The sequence below is a fragment of a genome, unplaced genomic scaffold (assembly GCF_019419815.1).
Source record: "Pyrus x bretschneideri cultivar Hongxiangsu unplaced genomic scaffold, Pyrus_bretschneideri_v1 Contig269, whole genome shotgun sequence".
NCBI lineage: Eukaryota > Viridiplantae > Streptophyta > Magnoliopsida > Rosales > Rosaceae > Pyrus > Pyrus x bretschneideri.
The window spans coordinates 173,463-200,739 of NW_025999578.1; the positions used below are offsets into that span (position 1 = coordinate 173,463).

Below are 27,277 nucleotides of genomic sequence, written 5' to 3' on the forward strand. Positions count from 1 at the left end.
CTAAACAAGGCCACATTCTACTATTACAAACCTATAATACAAAAGAAAACTCAATAATTACATTCAGTGACTAAGATATTAGTCGACGTCTGTCAGGTTCCCAGGGGAGTTCTGTCATCCGGCCCAGTTAGCATGATCTGCCATATTATGCATTTACCATTAATAATCTCTTCATCACTCATATAAGATAACAAGGGAACATGAAACAGCAGGGAAAATTCTACATACATTACAATCGAAAGCAAATCTCCTGGCAAACATGATGGCCGCATTCCTCTCTCGTTCTGATTCAAACGCCAATACGTAAGAAAGCCCTTGCTTCGCTTGCCAAAACAGTACCTGAGCGGCAGCATTCCCACCTCCTCTAACTCCGCATAGCTAAAGCATATGAACGCAACTAACATTTTAACACAAAAAACATTGTCTACTGCAGTGCAGTTTCTATTCTGATTTCAATTGAGATGACAATAAACAAATTGCTGGTAGAATAGTACATTTCAATTTATGCACTCATGGCTTTGCTTATTACAACACCTAAACCACATGTGATGTGTTAATAATGCGATACAACAGAAGACTCAGGGAGAATTAAATTGAATGGTAAATGTTATAACAAACAACTGCATTGTTCTAGAACTTGTTAAACTGGTTATGTGGAAAACGAAGAAAAAATCTCCAATACCTGCATTGAAGCAGAAAAGTACTCTTTAGCAATTGTAGTTTCCAACATGAAATACATGAATAGATTCCGAGAGATGATTGACCCCATTCATTTGGGTAATAACTACCTGCAAAGCAACAACGAGAAAAAGAAACGTCTAAGGGAGCAACGGATGGGTGAAGGTGATGAAAATAACACTTCCCTTTTCTTTTTTCAGCTACAGAACTATAAGAACAAATGAATACAATGACTGCACAGTTATCTGCTAGATAATTGAAATGTCATTTAAGACACAAAGAAAGAGAGGAAAGCTGAAAAGTTGATGGACATCACAGTGACACCGAATTTCGTCCAAATGTTTATCCTTCTTTCAATTTTATCTCCAAAAGGCATATAAGAAACTTTGAGCATTTCATCTAGATGAAAAGCACAACATGGACCGGGGCAGATCGCATGACCTTAGTAAGGTCAGTTCATACATGATTGATGGAAAAGTTCTTAAGAAAGTGAACACTGATTCTTTCCTAACACTGACAAATAGATCACCGTAATAACACTAAATAAGCAATATCGTTCATAATTCAAGCATGAAACCTGACTCTGTCATGCACATAAAGATTGAAGCAAACATGCGGGACCCAAACCAATAATTCTGAGAAAATATTTGGATGACATAATATACATTGAATTCAATACCATGTTTCCGTACAAGTGCCTCCACAGCTTCCCAAACCAGCAGCTGATGATAGCAAAGAAATCAGACCCCTTTCCATTCAGTTTGTATAGATCATAAAAAGACATACATGTTGAGAGACTTGAACAAATGAAATAAACAGCTATCCCAATGCATTAGTAATTCAAAATTTTAAAGTTGATGAAAGACAAGAATCAGTTATGTAAGCCAGACCAGGATCAATGGGACCAGCAGTTGTCAGCGTTAGCCTGTCCTTGATAAATAATATCAGCTTGCAAGACTCTCCCAACATCAAAAGGCTCTGGGGCATAAACTGATTTTATAGCTCCTGGTGTAGGGAAAATTGAATGAGAAATAAAATAAAGATATAACATGTAAATCTCAGATATGCTATTCTAGCCTTGCATATGTAAACTCGTAGGCCACCTTTTGCGAATTGGTTATGGGTTGGTTGTAACAAGATTTTAACAGCGAGAAATTCATCCACATTTTAGGCCGAATTTGGTCGCACGAGCTCCAAATTCTCAATATAACTGATGCACACGTAGCCCATACACGCGCAAAGGGATTTGTTGAATAAATAAAAACTAGTTTGTCCAAATCATTGAAGTAGGCCCTACAGAGGTGTCCCTCAACTTATTTGAGGGATGCCTCAACTGAAGCTGAAATATATATCTACACACATATAAGCACCTTCTTAGCAGGGATCCTTTTCCGCTGTAGTTCCTATATGGTGAGTACATTGTTCACACACACAAATTCATACATACACAAATATATTACACGCATACAGACATTAAAAATCAGTATTATTAGATCTAATAAAATGAAGTATAAATTAATTACACACAAATATTAAGGGTATCAGTTTTAAACTTCATTCAACCATTTATTCTTAAACAATAGAAGGGGGTCATGAATCCCATTCTGCCACTCTTCATGAAGAATAAAAAGGGGCCCTACCCTCTGTCCTACAAGCACAGCGCCAAGATTTAAAGAACTAAAAGAAAAATAATCATGAACTTCAAAACCAATAAATATTAACAAGTGTCGTTCTTCTGTGTTTTTTTTTTTTTTTTTTTTTTTTTTTTTTTTTTTTTGCCAAAGCTTTCAATGACACTGAAACAATAGGCAGTTTAGTGCAGCATTGCATGGTAAAGTTTGGGAGTGTAAAAGGAATCTTCGATTCTTCAAGCTTAGAGAGACAAGCCATGAATACTTCTTCCACTGAATCAATAATGTTGTTGTGAACACGAAAGTTTCTTTGAAACAAGAAACCAGAATAACGTGTACAAAATAATATTTTTGTGTTTATGATTTTGGGGTTACGATCTCTCTCAAATTTGGTCCTCTGATTCTATCTCCGTAAGATCTAGATTTGTTGACCCAAGGGCCGTCGAGGCTTGATCTTGGATGAACAGTTGTAAGTTTCTTCAAGGGCCTTCGGGGCTTGATCTTGAATGTTGATGGATGAGCGGATATTCAAGGGCTTTTGGGCTTGATCTTGAAGAACGGTTGGTTTTCTTCAAGGGCCGTCGAGGCTTGATCTTGAATGAACAGTTGGTTTTCTTCAAGGGCTTTTGGGCTTGATCTTGAAGAATAGATGTGTGGATTTGTTTGTTGATCCAAGGACCGTCGGGGCTTGATCTTGGATGAACAGTTGTTGAACGGATCTTCAAGGGGCGTTGGGCTTGATCTTGAAGAATGGGTGTATGGGTTTGTTGAGGTTGTTGATCCAAAGGGCCGTTGGGGCTTGATCTTAGGATGAACGGATGATGAATGATGAACACTTTCTTCAAGGGGCCGTCGGGGCTTGATCTTGAGTTGGTGGGAGTTCTTCAAGGGCCGTTGGGGCTTGATCTTGAAGGAGGATTTGACGAAGAACGAAGAGTGCTTTCTTGATCCTTCGGAATTCTTGGGAATTTGGATGCTTGAGAGCTTTGGAGTTTCAAAGCTTCAAGGATTTGGGGAATTCTCTTCCAATTTGGGAGTAGAGAAATGTATTTGTGAATTCCTTGATTTTTTGGATGTGTGGGGAGTATTCTCTTCCATTTTGGGAGTAGAGAAATGTATTTGTGAATTCCTTGATCCCTCTCCAATTTGGGATTAGAGAAATGTATTTGTGAATTCCTTGATTCCTCTCCAATTTGGGAGTAGAGAAATGTATTTGTGAATTCCTTGATCCCTCTCCAATTTGGGAGTAGAGAAATGTATTTGTGAATTCCTTGATCTTTTGGATGAACGGATGATGAATGATGAATGATGAACACTTTCTTCAAGGGCCCGTCGGGGCTTGATCTTGAGTTGGTGGGAGTTCTTCAAGGGCCGTTGGGGCTTGATCTTGAAGGAGGATTTGACGAAGAACGAAGATTGCTTTCTTGATCCTTCGGGATTTTCTTGAGAGCTTTAGAGCTTTAAGGCTTCAAGGTTTTGGTCCCCCCCTTGTGGGGAGTATTCTCTTCCATTTTGGGAGTAGAGAAATGTATTTGTGAATTCCTTGATGCTTGATACCTTGATGGAGAAGCCTATTTATAGGCTTTGAGAATAAATCACCACCACAAAATATTTTTTTCCTTTCCAAGCACCATTGCCTAATTTTCCCACTTAATGCAATATTGAAATTGAAGTGGTGTAACTTATGGCCTAATTTCCCACTTAATACCATTTTAAACTTGAAGTGGTCTAACTTATGGCCTAATTTCCCACTTAATGCAATATTGAAATTGAAGTGGTGTAACTTATGGCCTAATTTCCCACTTAATACCATTTTAAACTTGAAATGTGTATGCTTTGTCATTGCCCAAATGAGAAAAACTTGCTTTGATCCGTAATGGATTGAAGTGTGCTTGCCTTGTCATTGCCCAACATGAGAAGAAAAACTTGTTTTGATCCTCAATGGATTGAAATGTACTTTCCTTGTCATTGCCCAAAATGAGAAGAAAAACTTGTTTAATCCTTCAAGGGTATTTCTTCCTATTTTGTTGAGTCACACGCCATGTGTACAATTTGTACAACACGTGGCGTATGCCATGTATGCCTTGACACGTCAAAACTTTAATGCATTGGTGAACATTTGTTTTACTGAAATTTCGATGTCTACAAATGCCCCCACTTCAAGGCGCGTCGTAGACATGTGCTTGTCACGTGTAGAAGATGCGTTTTGAAGTCCCTTAATGTAGATGTCAACCCAAGGGCCGTCGAGGCTTGATCTTGAATTGGGCTGGAAATTTCTTCAAGGGCCATTGAGGCTTGATCTTAAGTTCGACTGGAAGATTTTCTGGTTTTCTCCAATCATTGATTTTCCACAGGCTTAGTCTTGAACTGGGTTGGAAATTTCTTCAAGGACCATTGAGGCTTGATCTTGAGTTCGACTGGAAGATTTTCTGGTTTCCTCCAATCGTTGATTTTCCTTTGTGCTACTCTTGAACTGGGCAGGAAATTTCTTCAAGGGCCATTGAGGCTTGATCTTGAGTTCGACTGGAAGATTTTCTGGTTTCCTCCAATCGTTGATTTTCCTTTGTGCTACTCTTGAACTGGGCAGGAAATTTCTTCAAGGGCCATTGAGGCTTGATCTTGAGTTCGACTGGAAGATTTTCTGGTTTCCTCCAATCGTTGATTTTCCTTTGTGCTACTCTTGAACTGGGCAGCAGGATTCTTTTGGTCTCCCCCGAAGGTCTGAGCTTTACTCCTTTTTTCTGTTTCTTTGTTCAATCTCTCCAATTCGTATTGAAGAGGGTTAGAAGATAGCTCAGCATATACAGTTGTTGCTTGTCTCCACATGCTTTAATGTATCATTTTCACTTGCCTTACTTGCTCCCCTTTGCAGAAGTGGTCCCTTCTCTGGAAGTGTATCAACCGTTGAAGATGACTACTCGAGAGCAACGCTAGGTAAGCAACCAGGGAATAGATTCCAGGCAGTTGGTTCCAGATTGGAAGACTGACTCCAAGTGCCGGCTGATTGCTTCTTTCACTTTGCCATGCGAGTAAGAACAAGGACAAAGGAAAAGACATGGAGAAGGCATGATATGAGATACCTTTGCTTTTGAAGAAGCAGCGAATGAATCAGCACATATATTTGTTGTGCTTGTCTCCACATGCTTCGATGTATCATTTTTACTGTTTCCTCCTGCCTCATCTGTATTCCAGGCATCTGGTATCTTCTTTAGGGAAGAAGAAAAAAAATTAAGTATTTCGAGAGGCTTTGCTGGGAGTGCGCCCTCAGAGGTGAGGAAGAGTTGGGCATTTTTTTTTTTCAGGTCTGCCTTGCCATAAAAGATGAAGGTCGACATATATAGGGATTTCCCAATAGCAAGTGGTGGTTATGTTCTTTTACCCTTGTCGACAAACGTCTCTTCGATTTTTTAACAAGCGTCTCTTCGATTTCTGAGCGAGCGCCTCTTCGAAAAAGTAGTCACGGGTGCGGCTCTGTCACCACGCTTGTTGGCAAAGGCGCGTAGTTGGGATAATAACCTTCACGTGTTTTCAACTTTGTCAGAGATCTTTTGACAAAGTTGAACGCGTTATCTGAAAAGCCGCGAAAGCGTCGCCGAACTTCACGCAGGAAAATCCGATTTTTTTGAATCGGTGGTCGTGTCGCCTTGGCTTTTTATAGAGGTATCGATCACCTCCAACATGCACACTTTGTAGATCGCCCGTTTGTGAAAATCGTCTTCGACCCTTTCTGATTTTACTCCATCCACCTTTCTCTTTTAACCTTTTGACAATGGCTAACCCGTCTAACATTTGCTTAGATTTGAGTCTCAGCAGTGATCCGAGTGCGCCTCGTCAGGTAAATGTATGGTGCCCTTCTTTCTTATCTTCTAATGGCCCATTGACAGGTGAAGATTCTGTGATGAAGGACGCAACAACAGCTACGATAGTAGCTAGGAACTTCCTCACTCCAAAAGATAGTAGGCTGCTTTCAGAACGGTCCGATGAGTTGGCCGTTCAAGAGTCCCTAACTCTCAGTGTTCAGTGCGCAGGCTCTGTGTCCAACATGGGCCAACGCCTACTTGCTCGATCCCGCCAAGTGGAATCATTGATGGCGGAGGTGGAAACTCTTAAGCAAGAGATCAAACAGCTTAAGCACGAGAATAGAAGTTTGCATGTGCTTGCAAATAACTATTCGACGGGCATGAAGAGGAAGCTTGATGAGCTGCAAGAATCCAGTGGTCGAATTCAAAGTGATCGTCAAAGTGACCGTCAAAGGCTTGCTGCTTTCTTCCAGAGGCACCTTTTTCCTGGCTCATCTAGCGTTCCACCAAGTATTGAGGCCTCTTCTTTGATGCCTCCCGCTTCTGTAGTTTTCCCAAGTAGTGGGGGCTTCACGTGAACAACCTTTATGAAAGCTCCATCTTTTTTTTTTTTTTTTTTTTTTTGTACGCACTTGTAATTTCTCGGAGATCAATGAACATGCTTTATTTTATTTAGTGTATTGTGCTAAATACAGATAAAACATATACATCACCAAGATGTGTTATTTCCTTTTTTTTTTTTTTTTTTTTTTATTTATTTATTTTTTTTTTTTTATTTTGATGATGTGACTGTACTTGAAGTTTTGAAGTTTCAAGTTGCCTACGTACCCTTGGTTGAGGAGGGATCAAGTCATGACGTAGTTCAAATGAGTGATGGTTTTTTTTTATGATTTTGCCGTACACAGTTTATGCTCTTGCGGGCCAGGAGCGTTGGTTGTCGCCTTTTATGCTCATGCGGACCAGGAGCGTTAGTTGTCGCCTTTTATGCTCATGCGGACCAGGAGCGTTGGTTGTCACCTTTTAGGCTCGTGCGAACGAGGAGCGTTGGTTGTCGCCTTTTAGGCTCGTGCGAACGAGGAGCGTTGGTTGAATTTGTCAAACGATCTTAGAGAGGCATTCCTTGCAATCTTCATAGCAAGGAGTCTTGACCGAGTGATTGAAGAAGTCTTTGGGGAAGAAATCGCGCATTGTGATGGCAACGGACGATCTTTGTGTCATAACTTCCTCATCCTCAACACTTTCATGTAGCTTTGAAGGTTGACGGTAGCTGCTTTGCCCCCTTTCCGATTGGTGAACTTGTGGAGGAGACCTATGTTTCTTGTGCATTTTCTTTGGAGTGACATAAGTCCATCCTTCAACTTCACTTGACGTGACTGACATGGTTTTGGAGCATGCCCCCAGCGGTTGAGGTGAAGATTTTGAATTCAAAGAGCCAGAAGTGACGGTGGTATAGTTTGACTTCACCACATCATTAAGATCTAGCTCGATGATCCCTTTCTGAGCTAACTTCATGATGAGATCTTTTAGCACAAAGCACTTTTCCGTCGGATGACCAATGAAGCGGTGGAATTTACAGTACCTTGGACTGTCAGTACGGTTCATCTCTTCCGGCCGTTTGCACTCAGGTAGGTCGATCACCTTTTTGTCAAGCAAGTCTTTCAACATGGCAACCACGTCAGAGTCGGGGAATGGATATGTCTTCTCCTCAAGCTCCTTCAAAGTGCGTCTACGTATCTCTTGATCACGAAAAGCTTCGGTTTGAATCGCCTTGCCTCGTGTATGGGTTTTGACTGGAGTTGTGTTGACCGTCATTGCTTCCTTGGTGGGTTTCCACGCAGCCTTATCCACCTTGGGCCCCAAAACTTTGTCATTCTTGTAGTCGGCGATCTGTTCTTTCTTCTCATGACGGGTGATGCTTAACTCCATATCATGGGCGCGGGTGGCTAACTCCTCAAATGTTCGTGGTTTAATGCCTTGAAGGATGTAGTGTAGTCCCCACTGCATGCCTTGAACGCACATCTCAATGGCAGAGATTTCTGAAAGCCGATCTTTACAATCCAGACTTAAGGAGCGCCATCTATTTATGTAGTTGATGACAGGTTCATCTCTCCACTGTTTCGTACTGGTCAGCTCTAGCATGCTTACAGTACGACGAGTGCTGTAGAAACGGTTGAGGAATTCCCTTTCTAGCTGGTCCCAACTGTTGATAGACTCGGGTTCGAGGTCGGTGTACCAGTCAAAAGCGTTACTTTTCAGCGAACGTACGAACTGTTTGACAAGGTAGTCTCCCTCTGTCCCAGCATTGTTGCAAGTTTCAATGAAATGGGCGACATGTTGCTTCGGGTTGCCTTTTCCATCGAACTGCATGAATTTTGGGGGCTGATAACCCCTTGGCATCTTCAAAGCATCAATCTTCTTGGAGTAAGGCTTTGAGTACAGTACGGAGTCATGCGAGCTTCCTTCGTACTGTGTCTTGACAGTGCTTGCGATCATCTCTTGTAGCTGCTGGATAGAGAGAGATTCCATGAACGCCGTTGCTTGGTCTAGCTTCAGCTTCTCTTCGACTTTCTCCACTGGAGGCTCCTCTTCGTCGTCGACTTCTTTCTTTAATAGGCCAACATTTGGGTCAACTTTCACGTCGGGCAGCGCATCTAGTTGGTTGACAAGTGCGGCAATCTGCAAGTCCTTCTCTTCCACAGTCTGTGTAAGCTTTGCAATTGCTTCGCTCATTTGAGCCAGTTGTTCTTCAACAGAGGTGACGCCGATGGTCATGACTTGTGCAACCAATAGACATGACTTTCCTTCAGACATCCATAGTGCTGATGAAGAACCCCATTGGCCTTTTTGGGGTGTCATCTTGTGTGCCTCAATAGCATGCTTTGGTGCCCTCATCAAGGTCAGGTGGATGACCGACTCGCGCCTTTGATGCTGCTCTTGCTTGCTTAGCAGTACCAACTTTGCAGCGGCATGTTGAGAAGTGGTTGTGGCACCAATGGATGCTCCATTTGCGGCGGAAGTGCTTATGCTTCTTCCCTTGGTGGTTGCAAGAACGGCTTGTCCCTTGCTTGATGCCATTGATTTTGGAGGTGTGCTTTGGTTGTTGTCAACTCCGTAACCATGCTCCTTCAACTTCTTTTGAGTTTTGGTGAGGTCACGATCTTTGTCGTTGACGGTGTTTGAAACCTTCTTTCCAAGATTTGAAGAGGAAGCAAAGTCATGCCTAGCCTTTGACATGAGTTCGTAGGCATTTGGGTTAAAGCCTTCTTCGGTCTTCTTAGTTGGAAGAGAGCTTGGTTTCACTTTGACGCCATGTTGCGCCTCCAGACGGTTGATGAGTCCGGCGGTTTGCAAGTTTTTCTCCTCTGCAGTCTTTAGCAGCCTTGCAATTGTTTCCTTCATCTGAACCAACTGTTTTTCAATGGAGGTAGTGCCGATAGTCATGACTTGTTCTTTGTTTGAAGCCATGGACTGTGCTTAAATATCTTGAACGGAGACAGAGATGAGAGGTAGAGATGGTCCCACTGGGCGTGCCAAATTTGTGAACACGAAAGTTTCTTTGAAACAAGAAACCAGAATAACGTGTACAAAATAATATTTTTGTGTTTATGATTTTGGGGTTACGATCTCTCTCAAATTTGGTCCTCTGATTCTATCTCCGTAAGATCTAGATTTGTTGACCCAAGGGCCGTCGAGGCTTGATCTTGGATGAACAGTTGTAAGTTTCTTCAAGGGCCTTCGGGGCTTGATCTTGAATGTTGATGGATGAGCGGATATTCAAGGGCTTTTGGGCTTGATCTTGAAGAACGGTTGGTTTTCTTCAAGGGCCGTCGAGGCTTGATCTTGAATGAACAGTTGGTTTTCTTCAAGGGCTTTTGGGCTTGATCTTGAAGAATAGATGTGTGGATTTGTTTGTTGATCCAAGGACCGTCGGGGCTTGATCTTGGATGAACAGTTGTTGAACGGATCTTCAAGGGGCGTTGGGCTTGATCTTGAAGAATGGGTGTATGGGTTTGTTGAGGTTGTTGATCCAAAGGGCCGTTGGGGCTTGATCTTAGGATGAACGGATGATGAATGATGAACACTTTCTTCAAGGGGCCGTCGGGGCTTGATCTTGAGTTGGTGGGAGTTCTTCAAGGGCCGTTGGGGCTTGATCTTGAAGGAGGATTTGACGAAGAACGAAGAGTGCTTTCTTGATCCTTCGGAATTCTTGGGAATTTGGATGCTTGAGAGCTTTGGAGTTTCAAAGCTTCAAGGATTTGGGGAATTCTCTTCCAATTTGGGAGTAGAGAAATGTATTTGTGAATTCCTTGATTTTTTGGATGTGTGGGGAGTATTCTCTTCCATTTTGGGAGTAGAGAAATGTATTTGTGAATTCCTTGATCCCTCTCCAATTTGGGATTAGAGAAATGTATTTGTGAATTCCTTGATTCCTCTCCAATTTGGGAGTAGAGAAATGTATTTGTGAATTCCTTGATCCCTCTCCAATTTGGGAGTAGAGAAATGTATTTGTGAATTCCTTGATCTTTTGGATGAACGGATGATGAATGATGAATGATGAACACTTTCTTCAAGGGCCCGTCGGGGCTTGATCTTGAGTTGGTGGGAGTTCTTCAAGGGCCGTTGGGGCTTGATCTTGAAGGAGGATTTGACGAAGAACGAAGATTGCTTTCTTGATCCTTCGGGATTTTCTTGAGAGCTTTAGAGCTTTAAGGCTTCAAGGTTTTGGTCCCCCCCTTGTGGGGAGTATTCTCTTCCATTTTGGGAGTAGAGAAATGTATTTGTGAATTCCTTGATGCTTGATACCTTGATGGAGAAGCCTATTTATAGGCTTTGAGAATAAATCACCACCACAAAATATTTTTTTCCTTTCCAAGCACCATTGCCTAATTTTCCCACTTAATGCAATATTGAAATTGAAGTGGTGTAACTTATGGCCTAATTTCCCACTTAATACCATTTTAAACTTGAAGTGGTCTAACTTATGGCCTAATTTCCCACTTAATGCAATATTGAAATTGAAGTGGTGTAACTTATGGCCTAATTTCCCACTTAATACCATTTTAAACTTGAAATGTGTATGCTTTGTCATTGCCCAAATGAGAAAAACTTGCTTTGATCCGTAATGGATTGAAGTGTGCTTGCCTTGTCATTGCCCAACATGAGAAGAAAAACTTGTTTTGATCCTCAATGGATTGAAATGTACTTTCCTTGTCATTGCCCAAAATGAGAAGAAAAACTTGTTTAATCCTTCAAGGGTATTTCTTCCTATTTTGTTGAGTCACACGCCATGTGTACAATTTGTACAACACGTGGCGTATGCCATGTATGCCTTGACACGTCAAAACTTTAATGCATTGGTGAACATTTGTTTTACTGAAATTTCGATGTCTACAGTTGTGTTGAGAATGAGTCCCACATTGATGAGAGGAGGGATCTTGCATGGGCTTATACAAGGTTGGGCAACTCCCCATATTGCCAAATGGTTTTATGGTGGAACCCCAACTTTCTTCATGGTATCAGAGTAGGTTGTCCCACGTGTAAAGTCAAACGGACACATGTGCTCCACGTCACCCCGTTGTGTTGTCCATGTGTTAGGCTCAAAAATTCGCCACACGTGAGAGGGCGTGTTGAGAATAAGTCTCACATTGATGGGAGGAGGGACCTTGCATGGGCTTATAAGAGGTTGGGCTACTCCTATTACCAATTGGTTTTATGGTGAAACCTCAACTTTCTTCATGGTGTAGGTAGGCTTCAGCTCATATGCCATCCAGCAATGTTAAGCAATGAGGTTTAGCTCATAAATCAAGGTTTCAGCACAGATTGCTCAACACTAAATAGGCAAAGCCTAGCCAAAATCAGTACTAGGGTGAGCATTTTAACTAGTCATATGCACGTTACATAGACTTGAGTACAGTTATTGAGTCAGTACATGATTTGACATAATTGATTAGTTAGACATCTGACGGATAATTTGAAAGTAGCGGCCGTCCTGAATGCCGAAGGCTAGTTCCTCTTTACCAAGAATATAGATGTATACACAAAACAAATCCTTTACTCTAGAACCATGAAGCAACAAAAAATATATCAAAGACAACCAAGTATATGCACGTCTGCATGATAAACATGGTTACGTGGCCCTGGCACTGGTTTATTATATACTTATTAAATAAACACAGAAACATCGCAAGAGCGCACCCTCATACACACTGAAGAAAGTTTTGGAGCTACACCAAACAAAATGAATAGAATACAAATGAGCATGTTGTGACCCCAACATATCTATATAACACTCAAACCAATCATGATCATGTGCTTCACAAACTCATAAAAAGCATAAAAAAGATGAAATACCTGATATAGACTCCTTGCCACCTTGAGATGATACATGATACCATTGAATAAAAAATTTAGAGAGTTCTGGAGCATCATCAGAGCAAGGTTGAATCTGCAAATATGAACCTAAAACTTCGGGGCCATCTAATTCAAATAATTCGGAAATTTCCTCCAAGCCCCTCTTGCTCATTGCTAGCTGAAACATACATAATGAGGATGTCAAAAATAAAGTGTACAAGATAAAAATCTGATCAACTCTCATACTGCCACCAACTCTATGAAACTTGATGTAGGACAAATGGGAAAAACAAAACAAACTGGGAAAACCAATATATCGGGTTTAAAAAGATGGAAAAAACAAAACAAACTCGGGAAATCAAAAAAAAAAAAGATAAATAACACCAAGAATTTATGTGGTTCTACTATCTGCCTACATCCACGGAGCAGCAACAACAATCTTTCACTATATCAATAATGAGTACAACGAATAATCTTGCCAAGTGTTTAGAATTAAGAACTTGACGAAAAGCCTGAAAGAACAAAAACAAGAAATACACTTTTATCTCTTTTCTCTTCTCTCGCACACACTTTGCCCTTACAATATTCTCTCATTTAACCCCTTCAATGATATACAACTTATTGTTTTGCTCCACTTCAAAACTAGTGCAATAGCCCCTTTATCGACATAATAAAGGTCTTCTTCAACAAGGAATACTATTCCTAATTGGAATCTAGTTATCAATTCTTCTCTAATTGAGAAACAAACTCCAATTGGGAAAACAATTTCAACAGGGAAAAAGGGCAGAGGCCTTTGGTATCATGTTGTCAAAGAGTTGAATAATGGTTTTTCATGTTGTCAAAGAGTTGAACAATGAAAATAGATGGCGAGTGCCTAATCGAATGGATCAGGTCATGTAGGAACAAGGTTTAAGTCTACTTGTTTGTTAGGATGCCTTAGCTGCATACATCACTACACTTCCACTTGACCTATCGTAATGGTAATGAAAAACGGCTTGTCTAGCAATGACCTTCTCTTGAATTCTCAAAAGTTATGTCGGAACCTCCACGTACAGTTTTGAAGTCAAGCCTTTCCAACAATATGGCCTCAGGACTGATATGATGATTGGTCTAGGTAGGGCAGCCGCCTATTATGGGCACCTGTAGGGATTAGTGCGTGAGACCACAATCCACAAAGTGAAGTATGGGACTCACCCATAATGAGATGGGAAACATAGCATGTCACAGGAGTGAGGCAAGGTTTTGACCCCTACTGACAAAGTGACTAATCCTCTAAGGATACGTTTGTTTCCCTTAATTAAACTTCACCAGACTAAACTAGACAAAGAGCTAAGGTAATCTCGTGTTTTTCATACACAAGGACTAACTTTAAGGGGGCGTTTGTTGCGCCGGACTATCTCGGACTGGATTAGCTTCAAGGACTAAGCTGGACTGGCTTAGACTAGACTAAACTGGACTAACTTAGTGAAGCGTTTGGTGCAGTATTGGACTAAGAAGCTGGATAATAACAAATTCTAATATTATTTTATTTAATATATAAATTATTAATATTTTATTATGATCTTATCTTTTTCTCCATCTTTTCCTACCATTTCCGTCCCACTCTTTTCCTCCTCTCATCGTCCCACCATCTCCCTCTTTTTTTCCTCTCAGACCTCTCAATTCATGTCTCTTTCTCATTCCTGGTCAAACTCCTTATTGATTCCAGTCTCTATTTCTCTGTCCTCCCTCCCTCTCTAGCTATGCGTTGTTCGAACAGAACCTCACGGCTCCAATTTTCCCGACGAGTTGCAGGTTTCCCGATGTGTTTTTTGGCCAACCCTCATTAAATTGGATGAAGTTAGCACCGCCAAAAAATTCATCACCATCCCTGGACCGAGATCTTAGCCTTGCATGCTCGAATTTGTCATGGATTTGAAGAAGCCCAAACAGGCCGAGACTTCCAGGCCATTTTCCGGCCACATTCGACCACATTTTGGCCTCGATTCAAGTAAAATCGTAATCTTGTCACTCCCAGCTTCAATTTGGTACATTTTATATGAAAGTTGGTGTGAAATGGATCTGAAAGAGAGTCGGGAAGTTAATGATTGATCTAGGTGACCGGCGATGACGAGGAGTCTGTCGGGAGTGGTCGTTGAGCATGACAAGGACGAGAAATAGAGGATAGTCTTAGCTAGTCCCATGGTTATTGGGGGGTCTCACTAAGACCTCTTAGTGAAGGGTTTTGTCCATGCTAGTCCCCTTTAGTCTCATTAATGTTAGTCCCAGCATGGAACAAACACAGTATTGGACTAATTGCTAGTCTAGTCCAGTCCAGTCCGAGTTAGTGAGGGCAAACAAACGCCCCCTAATAGTATAAACTGGGACTCGCCTTGACTAACACCTTTGTTAAAAGGTCTTACCAAGTCCCCCCAAAAACAAGAGGATTGCTAAGCCCCTTCGCTTTGGTTCGCTTCATCTTGTCTCGCCTACTTCATCATGTTCACTTCGTTTGTCTGCTTCATTTGCTTTGTCTGATTCTCTCTCCCTTGCTCTCTCTCTTTGCACCGACAACCCTACCTAACTCCTCTAATAGTGATGGGTAGTTGTTCAATTCACCGGGGACACAACGACGAAAGGTGTTCCGGGGCGGCCGGTTTGATAAATTTGAAATCAATCAGGGACATGGCTTTTTTGAAATTTATCAAGGACGTGGCTTTTTTTGGTTTCGGGGTTCCTAACTGGAAATCTTGAAAATTTTGAGTCTGCAAGAAAGGAAAGGAAAGGAGTGACAAGGGAAAGGAAAGGCAGCGACAGAGGGGAGAGAGAGTTAGACAAAAATTGGAATTTTTCATAATTAAAAATAAAAAATAAAAATTTAGTCCTAGCTAGTCTAGTACTACACCAAACGTATCACAATTCTAACACTGCTTTGTCCATGCCAAGCTCATCTTAGTCCCTAAAGCTAGTTCAGTCTGAGGTACTCCGGTGCAACAAATGCACCCTAAGATAATTCCTAATAAACTTGGGACAACACATCATGGGCTGAAAAACCCAACATTTTCTTGATGTGCTGGTTGTTGTTCTTGATTCTCCACAATACTCTTTTGAAAATCTTCTCCGCATTCATCACCTTTTGACTCATCAAGTGAATGATTTTCTTGGGATTCTGATTTCATCCAAGAAACATCCGATTCTTCAACGTTATCCACAATTCCTTTTTTCCATCGAATATATGTTGCAATTCTAGCAAAACAACTATCAGTAGCAGCAAAATTTGCTTCTGTCGGCCATATGATGATCAACAGCAGTAGGTTGCTGTTTCAATTGCTCAGTAATAATGGCTTGAAAGTCGGACATTAGTTTCTTCGAATGTTCCATAAGTTGAATATGGGCAGAATCCATAATATAGTTTTAGAGGCAAAAGACTCGCAGATTACAAGCCCTAAAAACACATAACTAGGCTCTGGTTCCAATTTGATGTAGGACAGAGTTGGGCAGTGGGATATGAGAGTAGTTGATGGAAACGAAAACAAAGACAACTTCAATTATAACAACAAAGGAAAACTAGAGTCTCTCCAGGGGCCTCTCACCCGTTCTTGGCCTCTCACCAAGAATTATGGCATCTCACCAAATTAATCCCATCGCTGGATAGGAATTCCAATCTCTGAAAAACAAAGCTTTTCTATTCATCAACTCTTCTTTCATACAGCTAGTGGAATTACAATGGATACTTATAATGCCTTAAAACTAATGAACACAGGAAAGTAAACCTATTCTAGGAAATAAATCCTAATCCAAAAGAGAATTAGGAAACTAAATGTAATCCTAATCAAACTGGAAAAAATCTTAATCCTCATAGAAGTAGGCAACTATGGGCTACTAAAATAAGTGAATTAACTCAGGAAGCTTGGGGATGGGTCTGACTCTCAGCTCACTTATGGAGTTGTTTTACCCCATCTACTTAAAGCCTGATCCACAGATGATCTGGAAAAGCATTACTGGGACCAAAACTCTTTAACTAAAGTCCCAAAGTTCTAAATTCTGCCCTGACGAAGGAGTACTGATACTACTAGACTTGAGAAGTCTAAATTCATTAATGAACACTGATCTGATAAAGGAGTTGATGTAAACCTGGTTGACCAGAAATAGGCCGGACCAAGAAAATTCATTTCCTTCTGGCTTCATTCGGAAATAGATGTATGGGAAGTTTTCACTTATATAATCAGAAGAAGATGAAAATTACGAATATAATTCTTTTAATTATATAATCAAGTTCAATTGGAACATGGAGCAGACAAAATACAAATGAAAATTTGCTAACATGCAAAGTATTCTATCCTATGCTTCACAAGTTTAGAACTTATTCCTCAACTATAGAAAGTGTTTTTTTTTTTTTTTGGTTTGTTTGGTTTATATTCATAAAAATTAAACTTTTAGGGGTCACTATCAACTTATTTTTGTTTTGCATTTAGTATTCGCTGACAGAAAAATCTTTTGATTGCTTTACCAGAGAATCAGATAATATTAAAAAAAAAATTCACATCAAGATCCCTGAAAAAGGATAAAAGGGTTCTTTTATCTAAACAATTCTTCTTAGTGTTTCTTCATATTTTGTTCCAAAAGAGTAATTGATTCTCGCTGCGTAAAACCTCAAGGGAGTTGCATTAAGAACTAAAATAATCAGAGACTAACATAAAATAAAACCCATATATGATCCTCATTTCGCATATCCAAATTGCCGAGAAATCCTAGTGACTGAATTCAATACACCATAGATCCAATTCCAACGTCTGAAACCCTTGAAGACAAGAGTACCAAGAATGCATATGCAATAGATTAAAAAAATAAATCGAAAACTAAATCATCATTGTTAACACCTAATACTGAAAAATGCATGGAAGTTTGAACCACTCAGAATAAGCATATTGACATATGTAATGCAATGGAAACTCATCTCAGCACATTACAAAAGTCAAATATATCAGAAAAGGAAAAGCACTTAGAATAATAAATAAACCTCTTTTTGAAGTCGAACAGAATTCTTAGATTTCTCTGTAAGTTGTGCCCTCAATGCTTGAAGTTCGTGTTCCATGTCCATTACCTACAAATTGATGATCAATCCATCAAGTATTCTTACACATAAAGTTTATTAACCTAAAAAGAAAAAAGATTATTAACATAGCCAGAAAATGGTGTAATGTAATCATGTACAAGAAGTATTAAACAAAAAATAAAATGTAGAAACAAAAAAATAACCACAAGCTAGAGTCACTAAGTCCAAAAAAGACTAATTTTATGCAGATGTGGCTTCATTATTAAATAGGAAAGTGTCTCTAAAAACTTGCTATCATGTAATCCATGAATAAAAATAAATAACGTTCAGTAGGTTTTCTTTTATTATTTATTTATTATATAGAAACCTTACCATGGGGAAACACAAGGAATAAGAAGCATGGAAAAATGGCCATGAAACACCTAAAGCAAATAGAAGAAACACAGAAACCCAATGAAAAAACCTAACCAATATGAAAACACACAAAAGGAATGTTGAATTGTATTGACAAGGAAGACTAAAGAGAAGCAAGTATAATTCTACCCCTCATTTCAGTTTCAGTTGTTCATGAATTCAATATTAGCTATGCATAGAAGCATGAAACCCAGGAACTTCTGCTTCGTACAACGAAGTTGTCAATACTCAGTAATCCAAAAATTAAAAAACTTCAGAACAAAATCAACACAGTAAGATCCCAATCCCAACCTATATAGTACTGCAGCTTTCCAATCTAAAACAATTCAAGAAGGGAACTATCTTTAAATAATGTGGACACTGAAGCCCAGTCCCCATAGAGAGAACCAAACTTGGAAACGCATAAAACAGCTTAGCTTTAAAACCCAAGGAGAAATTGCCTGACACATGAAACCAACAAATCCTCTCCGCCATAAAATCCATAGAAGGAAAGAATACTTCCATCTAAACCAAAGCAAACATTGTGCAAATAACTCCCCAAATCTCCAAGGCATACGAGAGAAGACAGTACAAATGGATTTGACTTTGGGTCACTTCCTCAAATCTACATTAATCAGCAAAAATCATAGCTTTTTAGCTTATTTTATTCTTTTTATGGATTAAGGGTTGCCAATAGAAGCAGCAAAGGTTTCCACCTCCAGAATAACAATTGTACACTCCAGCAGGTAAACTTCCTTATTTAGCCATTGGGCCTTCCTTAGGAATAATTATTACTCAAGCCTAGCAAATATCAAAGGGATAACTGAGCCTCATGCCATCTATAAATCTCAGAAAGCGTTTTCCTAAATCTGCTCCTTTAAAACATTTTTTTTTTTAATTCTCCCCTGCATCATGTACATTTGCATTAAAAAATTGGAAAATTACCAAGTATTGACAACTTTCAATCTGTCAAGCTCAGAACAGAAATAGGATCCCATAGATACAATTGACTACTTGGAACAAGTAAGAACAGTATCAACCTAAAATGTCCTTTAATGTACAGCTAATCGACTACAAATGGTGCCAATAAAATTATTCATTATACAATTACAGAACTTAGAACTAAGAACCTTTAGACCACCACAGAAAGAGAGGACATTGTGAAAGAAAATCCAAAGAAAGCACTCGTGAGCATCAAATGTTTTGAATTCTATATAAAAACTCTTTACAATAAAGTAGAAAGGAAGAATGAATAATTACGTAGACCACACAATCTCATGAAAGTAATTGATGCTATACTTGCATTCAAAATTGTAAACAGAACCAATACGAATGATCTAAAAGTTACCTTGCTTGGCTGATGCAGCATTTTGATTCGTCTAGCCTCTTGAACCTCTTTCATCAATTCTTCCAAGTCCTAAATATCATACAGAAATTGCTCACGTCCAAGATAAATTATAGACTTGTCACCAGACATTATGCAATAACTACTACTCACGTCTCAACATAAAATAACCAAGAGAACATGAAATGAAAGATGCAACTATGTCCATAAATGTCATTCTTATGTCAAGAAAAGTGATAACAATCAATGAAACATTGATGTCTTTAATGCCAACAAGGCTTTAAATATCTCCAAACCCACCAAAATTTCAGTAAAATCACGCCTGGCTACTTGATTAGAGGGGAGGGTGGAAAGCTAAAGGTAAGAGGGAAATTAAACCAATTTCTGTAATAGACAACGTTGACAAAATCCATGAGTTCCAAGGCTTGTTAATTTATTAAATCAGAGGTGTATACGAACAAGGTAATTTAATGCTTCTTTCCAGGAATGAAAGCTCCCATAAATATTCTCTTATTCCCTTTTCTCATCAATCTTAACTCTCTTTCACAAGTAGCACAAACCTGCTTTCTTGAAGCTCACGACATTTGTTCTTGTTCCTGAAGGGCTTTTTCCACCCTCTGTACTGCTGCTCTGGCATTTTCAATTTCAGCGCAAGCAAAAGCTCTTTCCCCATCAACAAGCTTTTTAGCATCTTCTGAAGCCTGCAAAATGAGACTCAAATTGAAAAGTTATTTAAGTAATTAGACAAACAAATAAGAAATGTTTAAAGAACAATTGTTGTGTGGTACATAGAAAAATGATTGATGAGTACTTTATAGCAATAATAAAAGTGGAACACATCTAACTCTCGACCTCCCTTACAGACATGAGTGTTGGTGGAGGTATGCACCAGTGCACCAGTCCCTGTATACAGTTGGAGTAGAAAACCGGATAAGCAGTCTCCATAACCTCAAATTTATGGACCACATAAGTACTTGTGACTCAAATGAGATTTTGGAACTCCTAGAAACTTCTAGTCACCTATTTGATAAAAATGTAAATTCATGGCAGGAATTCATGAATTCTTTAGATATCATGTGCTAATAGATGTCTAGCTTTAACCTGATGACTAGTACCGAAAACCAATGTGACTGTAGAGTTTAAAAAGTTCGAAAATAACAAACATAAAAGATCCATTCTTCTTTAAAATGGACTCATCAATGCACCTTGGTCCATGTGATACAAGATGCATCACCATCTGATGGTACACGACCCCATATTTATTAAATTTCCAAAGTTGCCAAATCTGGAAAAATACAGAAAGCAGCAACTAGACCCCTTCTTCCTTCGTTGTATTATACTGCATCAGTTATGTACAATGTACTCCCAAATCTCAAACATTGACACAGGAGAATTTACCACACAAGTTGGATCAACAAGTACCGAATTCCAGTGTTTTAAAAAACACGCCTAGGCAGCTTCGGAGGCTGGCAACGATGAAAACACCTTTGCCCAGCAGGAATAGGCCTAAACTGGCCCCACTTTTGCTGACATTTGTTACCCCACCATCTTCCTTTCTGTTGACTTTTTGTTTTCAATATTATTTTTTCTCATATACAAGTTAGACCTCAAAAAATAAGGATGACTGGCCAGCAGGAAAAAAAGATGAGCATCTTTTTGTTTTTATTATTTTTTTTCCTGTTACGTTATGTTATTCTTGGTTGGATTTGATTTCTTGATTAGATTCCTTGCTTGGTGGAGAGATTTTGTTAATTACCTATTTGATTAGGATTTGGATTTACTTCCAATTAGGATTAGAATTCCCATTGTAACCTAAGTCCTATGCACTATAAATATATAGGACCTTAGGGTTAGTTTATTTTGCGTGCCTCACCATGGTTTAGAGAGTTTTTTCTCTTTCGGTTTGGAGGTCACCATTTAGAGTCATGAGTGTGTGGCAAATTCATGGTTCATTCATTTGGCAAATCTGTGAGTTTGAGAGTTAGAGAGCAATTTGGGAGACACTACTCTGTTTGTTTTTGGTTCTCTACTTGTTTGTTTAGGGTTTGTAATTTGTGGAATTTGGGTTGTGAGAGTTAAACACTCTTTTGTAATCTCTGTTTGTTTATTGAAATTCATCGTTGTGCTTCACCCGTAGGCTTTTACACCGAACCACGTTACTCTCATGTGTTCTTATTTTGAGATTGTTTGTTTTAGCTTTAGCCTACGATGTTGATATTTGGTACTTTGTTAGAATTCACTTCCACTTGTGCATAAAAGTACAACAAAGAATGCTTGCTTGGTTAATTAATCTGATTGCTTGTTTAAACTTGTTTGTGACGTGACTTAAATTTGCTTGTGATTTGTGCTCTTTTGAATGACAATGGATATTTGTTTTACAAAGTATTATATTTTATATAAATAACATATTATATATAATATCTATATTAAAAATTTTGGGTTGAAGCCTCACACCCCAGGGCTTTTTCCCAGGCCATGAAACGCCTTCGGCTTTTAACACATTGCCAAATTCTTACATCTTTTTAATGACTAAGACATGTAAGGACAAATATTAACTTCCAAAAGAATTGTCCTACAAAATCCACAAGCTGGACAACTGAAATGAGCAACTTATCATTTAACTTATATCAACCATTACCTGCTTAAGAAAATTTGTCACCTCTGCTTTTTCTTGTATTAACTCTCCTTCTCTTTGAGTCAACTGGACTGCTAAGGCCTCAACCTGAGAGAAGCAATCATAATTTCTTGGTCATTATTTGCTTCATTGAAAGATAGCAGAAACAATAATAACTACATGAGAAAATCAAAACAGAGGGGCAAATGAATCATATTGAGAGGAATAAACCCACTCAGAAATGGAAAATGAAAGTCTATCATGAGAAAACATGGGTGGAAAAGTTCGATTCCATAAGACAACAAGCCCAAAGGCATTAAAGTCCAAAAAAGATAAATTGATAACCCTTTGATAAAATAGATTAATATGATTCCATATGAAATCGCTTGATTTGAGGGGCCATGAGGTAATTTGACATAAATAAGTTAAATTCTAGCAATTTGAATGGAATGCATTGATAGCATCTTGGATAGAGAGGCGACACTAATTGGCAGGAGGGAAATTATACCAATTGTTGCAATACACAACGTTGACAGTATCCATTAGTTCCAGGCTTATTAGTTTATTATATTAGTGGGGAATATGAATAGTGGCATCAAATGCTTCTTTCGAGGGATGTAAACTCCCATAAATCTTCTCCAGTGTTTTAAAAGGCTCGCCTCAGGGCGCGCCTAGGCGTCCTCGGAGGCTGGGCGTTAGTGTTCCCACCTTTGTTTTGAGGGAGTGAGCAGAAGGCTTCGCCAGAGTGTTTGGCTTTTTTTTTGGAAAAAAAAACCCTCCCAAACCCAAATATCATCTCAAATCCGGTGTCATTTTTCTTCTTCTCCTTCATTTTGTTTCTTTACAATAGTCTCTCTCATGCTACATCTTCCAATAATGCCATAGCTATCTTGATGCAACCTTTCAACTCCCAACTCCTTCCTCCTCCTCCTCTATTTTTTTATTATTTAAATATAATGGAAGTAATCTCGAACTAATACCAGCTACGTATAAGCCATAGTCTGTAATTTGAGCTTCCAAGGCTGTTTCTTTTTGTACTTGCTGAAGCTTTTTCTAGAGAGAGAGAAAGAGTGCAAGAGAAGTATCTGTTCGATGTTTGTTGACTCTTCAGCTTGAAAAGGGAACTGGATTTTCTTAATTCGTCGAAATAAAGTGTCTTTTCTGTTTTCTGCGAGATTCTGGAACTGGGTTTCCTTAATTTGTCGAAATAAAGTGTGTCGGTTCTGTTTTCTTGGAGATTTTGTAACTGGGATTTTAAGGTAGTATAGTTTATTTTATGCTAGATCCTCACTTTCTATTTCCTTTTTCTATTGATTCTTTTTGAATTTATTGTATTCTCTGTCTATGTCTTTCTGTCTCTAATTTTTTAATGGTTTATTAAGTTGAATTATATGATTAAATTAGTTTATTTTAATGGTTAAGCTTGTCTGTAATGTGTAAAGGTAGCAAATTGCTTAAAAGGTTTGGACTTGACTGAGATCTGATTGAATTGGTTTTGAAAATCTTGGTTTTCCTGAGATCTTGAAGGATGCACATAATTTCTTTATTTTCAATTATTTATGAATTCTGTAGAGTATTCTTGCATAAATATTAAGGATTAGGCATTTTGCAGTAAAAAAAAAGCTGCATTTCTTTGCTATCTAAAGAGTATGGCAAAAACAGAAAATTCCATGTAAGCTTTTGATTCAATTTTAGTTAATGTTAGTATTACCTTTTGAATGATGAATTTGGATGATATTACCTTTTTGAATGATGAAATTCGATGATATTATCTTTTGAATGACTATGGATTTGAATGATAAATTGAGAAAGGATGTTCATTTTACGAAGTATTATTTTACAATTATATGTATAATATATAAAACATATATATTAAAAAAATTTAATCCAACCTCACACCTAGGCGGGGCTATCCCTCCGACGCCTCGCCCACACATCAGCCAATCTTCTTTGATTCTCTTCTCTCGTATCTTCGCTCTCTTTTTCCCCACACCCTCTCCTCCATCACTCATAATGTGGATAAGCCTTCACATGTAGTTACATATGTCTTCTTTTTCTTGTCATAATTTATTTAGCGAAAATTCTATAGGTTATCCTATTACATTTTATGTCAGGAATTCAAAAATCAGGAAAATAACATGTTCATGTTCAAATACTGCAGGAGTTATTATAGATATTTACACTTGTCCAGACCAAACCCCGACTCCTTCCTCGCAGCGCCGCCGCCCCCCCCCCGCGCCTCCACCAAAAACCTGACAATAGACCATACTTAGGTCTAAAATGCTCAACCAAATATTAACTATGCTTACTCTACATCACTCTAATCCTCACACATAATTACCAATGTGAAGAAAAAATTGGAGTGGAACAGGTATGCCCACTGTTTCGTTCGGTCACTTGCATCAGGCAGTTCCGGATAATTTCATTCAAACAGGAACCTCCAAAAATCCCAAAAAAAACCTGTAACACAACCGAGATATGGAATGATTGAAAAGTTGAAGAGATGAAGATCCGTGGTAAAAGTTGGGCTTGGTTTTTCCAACAAAATGTTGAGATTTGCTAAGTTCACATGAAATCGAATGATTTTCCTGTAAGACAAAGTCGGAAAAGATAAAACAAGATCATTCGGTATTGCATGTCACAGAGGTCAAGATGGGAAAAACTTGAAATGGCTTGCACATTAAAATTTAAGGAGATTCTTTTACCCTTGAAGTTGCAATGCCACAGTTTTTTAACACAGTGTTTGTACAAACAGACGCTGTCCTATACTTTTGCAAGCAAGAAGTCCAGCCAAATAGTCAAATACTACATTTGGTACCCAAGTTCAAAAATTTTGCATTATATAAGACAGGAATTATTGACCTATGAACAGTTTAACAACTGGAACAAGTTTTCTGAAAGGAACGATTCAGATTATCAAAAAAAGAAAGGGAAGCAAAATGAACTAACCATTGAAATAGCATCCACTACATCCTCCTTGTTTTTACCAGCCACACGTCCTTTTAGTGATTCTAGTGCATCCCTCAGCTTCTTCAAAAGGGCGTGTTTTTCCAAAGATGCTTCCTCCCTAAGTCTAGCCTGTATTCAATAACTGAATGGTTTAGAATTTTGCAATCATCCACTTTATTCGGATGTTAATCCTTCAATTTTTTCAAGCAAGAGCATAAGAAGCACTGCTTACAATCATTGCCTAACACAAAATTTTCCAACTTATTTAAACTAAAATGAAATTAGGATGAGATTAATTACAGCCTACAGTGAAAATAAACATACTAAGCATTCAAAATTAGATATCCATCATAAACGAAAAAATCATATACTATTAATAATTCAGTCAGAAACCAAACTAACTTTCTATCAAAAAAACCAATAATTTTGAAAGCATTTAACCTCTTCAGACAATTTAGCAGCAGCAGCCAACCCTTTCTCGAATTTACTAGCAAGGTCGCGGATGGAAAGGCGATTCTGCTGGTCCAACAGTTGTGCTGTCTCACGTGCAACAACTTCCTTCATTGACAGTACCTTTCGGTCATCCTTTCCCTCTACAGTCTGATTGTTAGCTCCAATTCTGTAATTAGGAAACCGACTCGAATCAAAAATAACGTCAGAGGACACCGCAGGAACAGCATCCTTTTGCATTGTGTCCCCAAAATCGCCTACCCTCGTCATTTCTCCAAACCAATTACTGTGTCAAGCACCAAAAGGTACACATGAACATTCACACAATGAAATTGTGAAATGGATATCTCTGCCTACCTAAAACCAAATGTGGATCAGAACCCACCAACCTATACCACTTAATTCAAGTAATCAGTTTCTAAATAATGCCTCAGTTGCTCAGAAAATGTAGAAGAAAAATAAAACCCTTAGCTGATCAAAACCCACAACCGAAAAGCAAATATATTTAAGAAACAAGATAAAGGGAAGATCAAGGACAGAAAACATAAACATTTCCGATTACCCAATTGAGCAATGAGCTTGAAGAGAGACAAGCCAGCTGAAACCCTAGCTAACCCTTGGCTGTGGTGTTTGGTTTGTTAAAAATTGAAGAATGAAGAGAAAAGGGAAACTTGGACTTACAGAGGACGAAGCTTTAATGGAATAAATAATGGGGAAGGAGACAAAGAGGGTTTGATTTGAGAGATTCTTGGATCAGAATTCAGAATCAGATGTAGGCTTGGCTCCCGTATTTAGAGCATCCCCAACGATGGAGGCTAGAAAAGTGGGGAATATAACCAATTTAGAGCTCCAAGAATTTTGGGACTGCAAAAGAATCTTTTCTAACAAGGTTGTATATCTTTCGAGCGTATGGAGCTATATATTTTATTATGCAGTAATTTGATTACGCGGTAAATTTATTATTATCTTAATTTCTCTAAACTTGATTTTTAGAAGTGTTATCTTAAATTTTAATTTATGAACTTTTTAACCTAAAACTATTCAAATTCTGACAAAGTTATATTTCATCACTTATGCACCATTATAGGTTTTCTTATCTCAAGCTCATCCATTGGTTTTTTTTGTATGAAATCAAACAAGATAAGATTTCTTTTCATAATAATCATTGGTTTTGATTATCTTATCTCAAATCTCATTTGTTGATTTGTTTCTATGAAATCAAACAAAATAAGATTTTATTTCATAACAACTATTGGTTTATTTCTTTGATTGATACATTCTCCGAAATCAAACAAGATTTTCCTTTCATAACAATCATTGGATTGGATTATCTTATCATAATTTAGTTTTGTTATTTGTTTATATTTTCTGTTTAGGTCTATAAACTACCAATGTTAAATTTCATCATTTCTTTTTTTTTTTTTTATGAATTTTTCATTCTAGAAAATTAAACACAAAGCACAACATTTTTTTCTAATCAATAACACAAAAAATAGTCTGTTTGTATATGTTTTCTTAATCAAAACAAAAAGTTTAAAATAAACTCTTAAATCCTAAACGGTTACCTTTAAAATCATGTTTTGGAATTAAAAATAGGGCTCACCCATTTCTAAACTAAAAAAAAAAAAAAAAAAACAAAAACCAAGATTGGGCCCTCAATTTGGTGTGGTCCCCCTACTTTTTGGGGCTAGATATAGCCTAACTTCTTGCTACCTTATGATTGAAGTTGTTAGCCCTTGTGGTGGATGTAGCCCCATTTTCCAGCCCATTGGGGATGAAATTTGGATATAGCTCAACTTAGAGCTCCGAGGAATCTTTTGGCTCTAAAAAAGAATATCTCCCAATAAGGGGTTATATATCTTTCAAGCTCTATATGGGACTATATATTTTATTATGCAGTAATTTGATTACGCAATAAATTTATTACTGTCTTAACTTCTTTAAACTTGATTTTTGAAAGTGTTATCTTAAATTTTAATTTATGAACTTTTTAACCTAAAAATATTCAAATTCTGACAAAGTTAGATTTCA

General features: G+C 38.4%; 1 pseudogene; it reads right to left on the minus strand.

The window, feature by feature from the left end:
* LOC125478824 lies at nucleotides 1-25,516 on the minus strand (annotated as a pseudogene).
* Nucleotides 25,517-27,277: the final 1,761 nt, after the last annotated feature.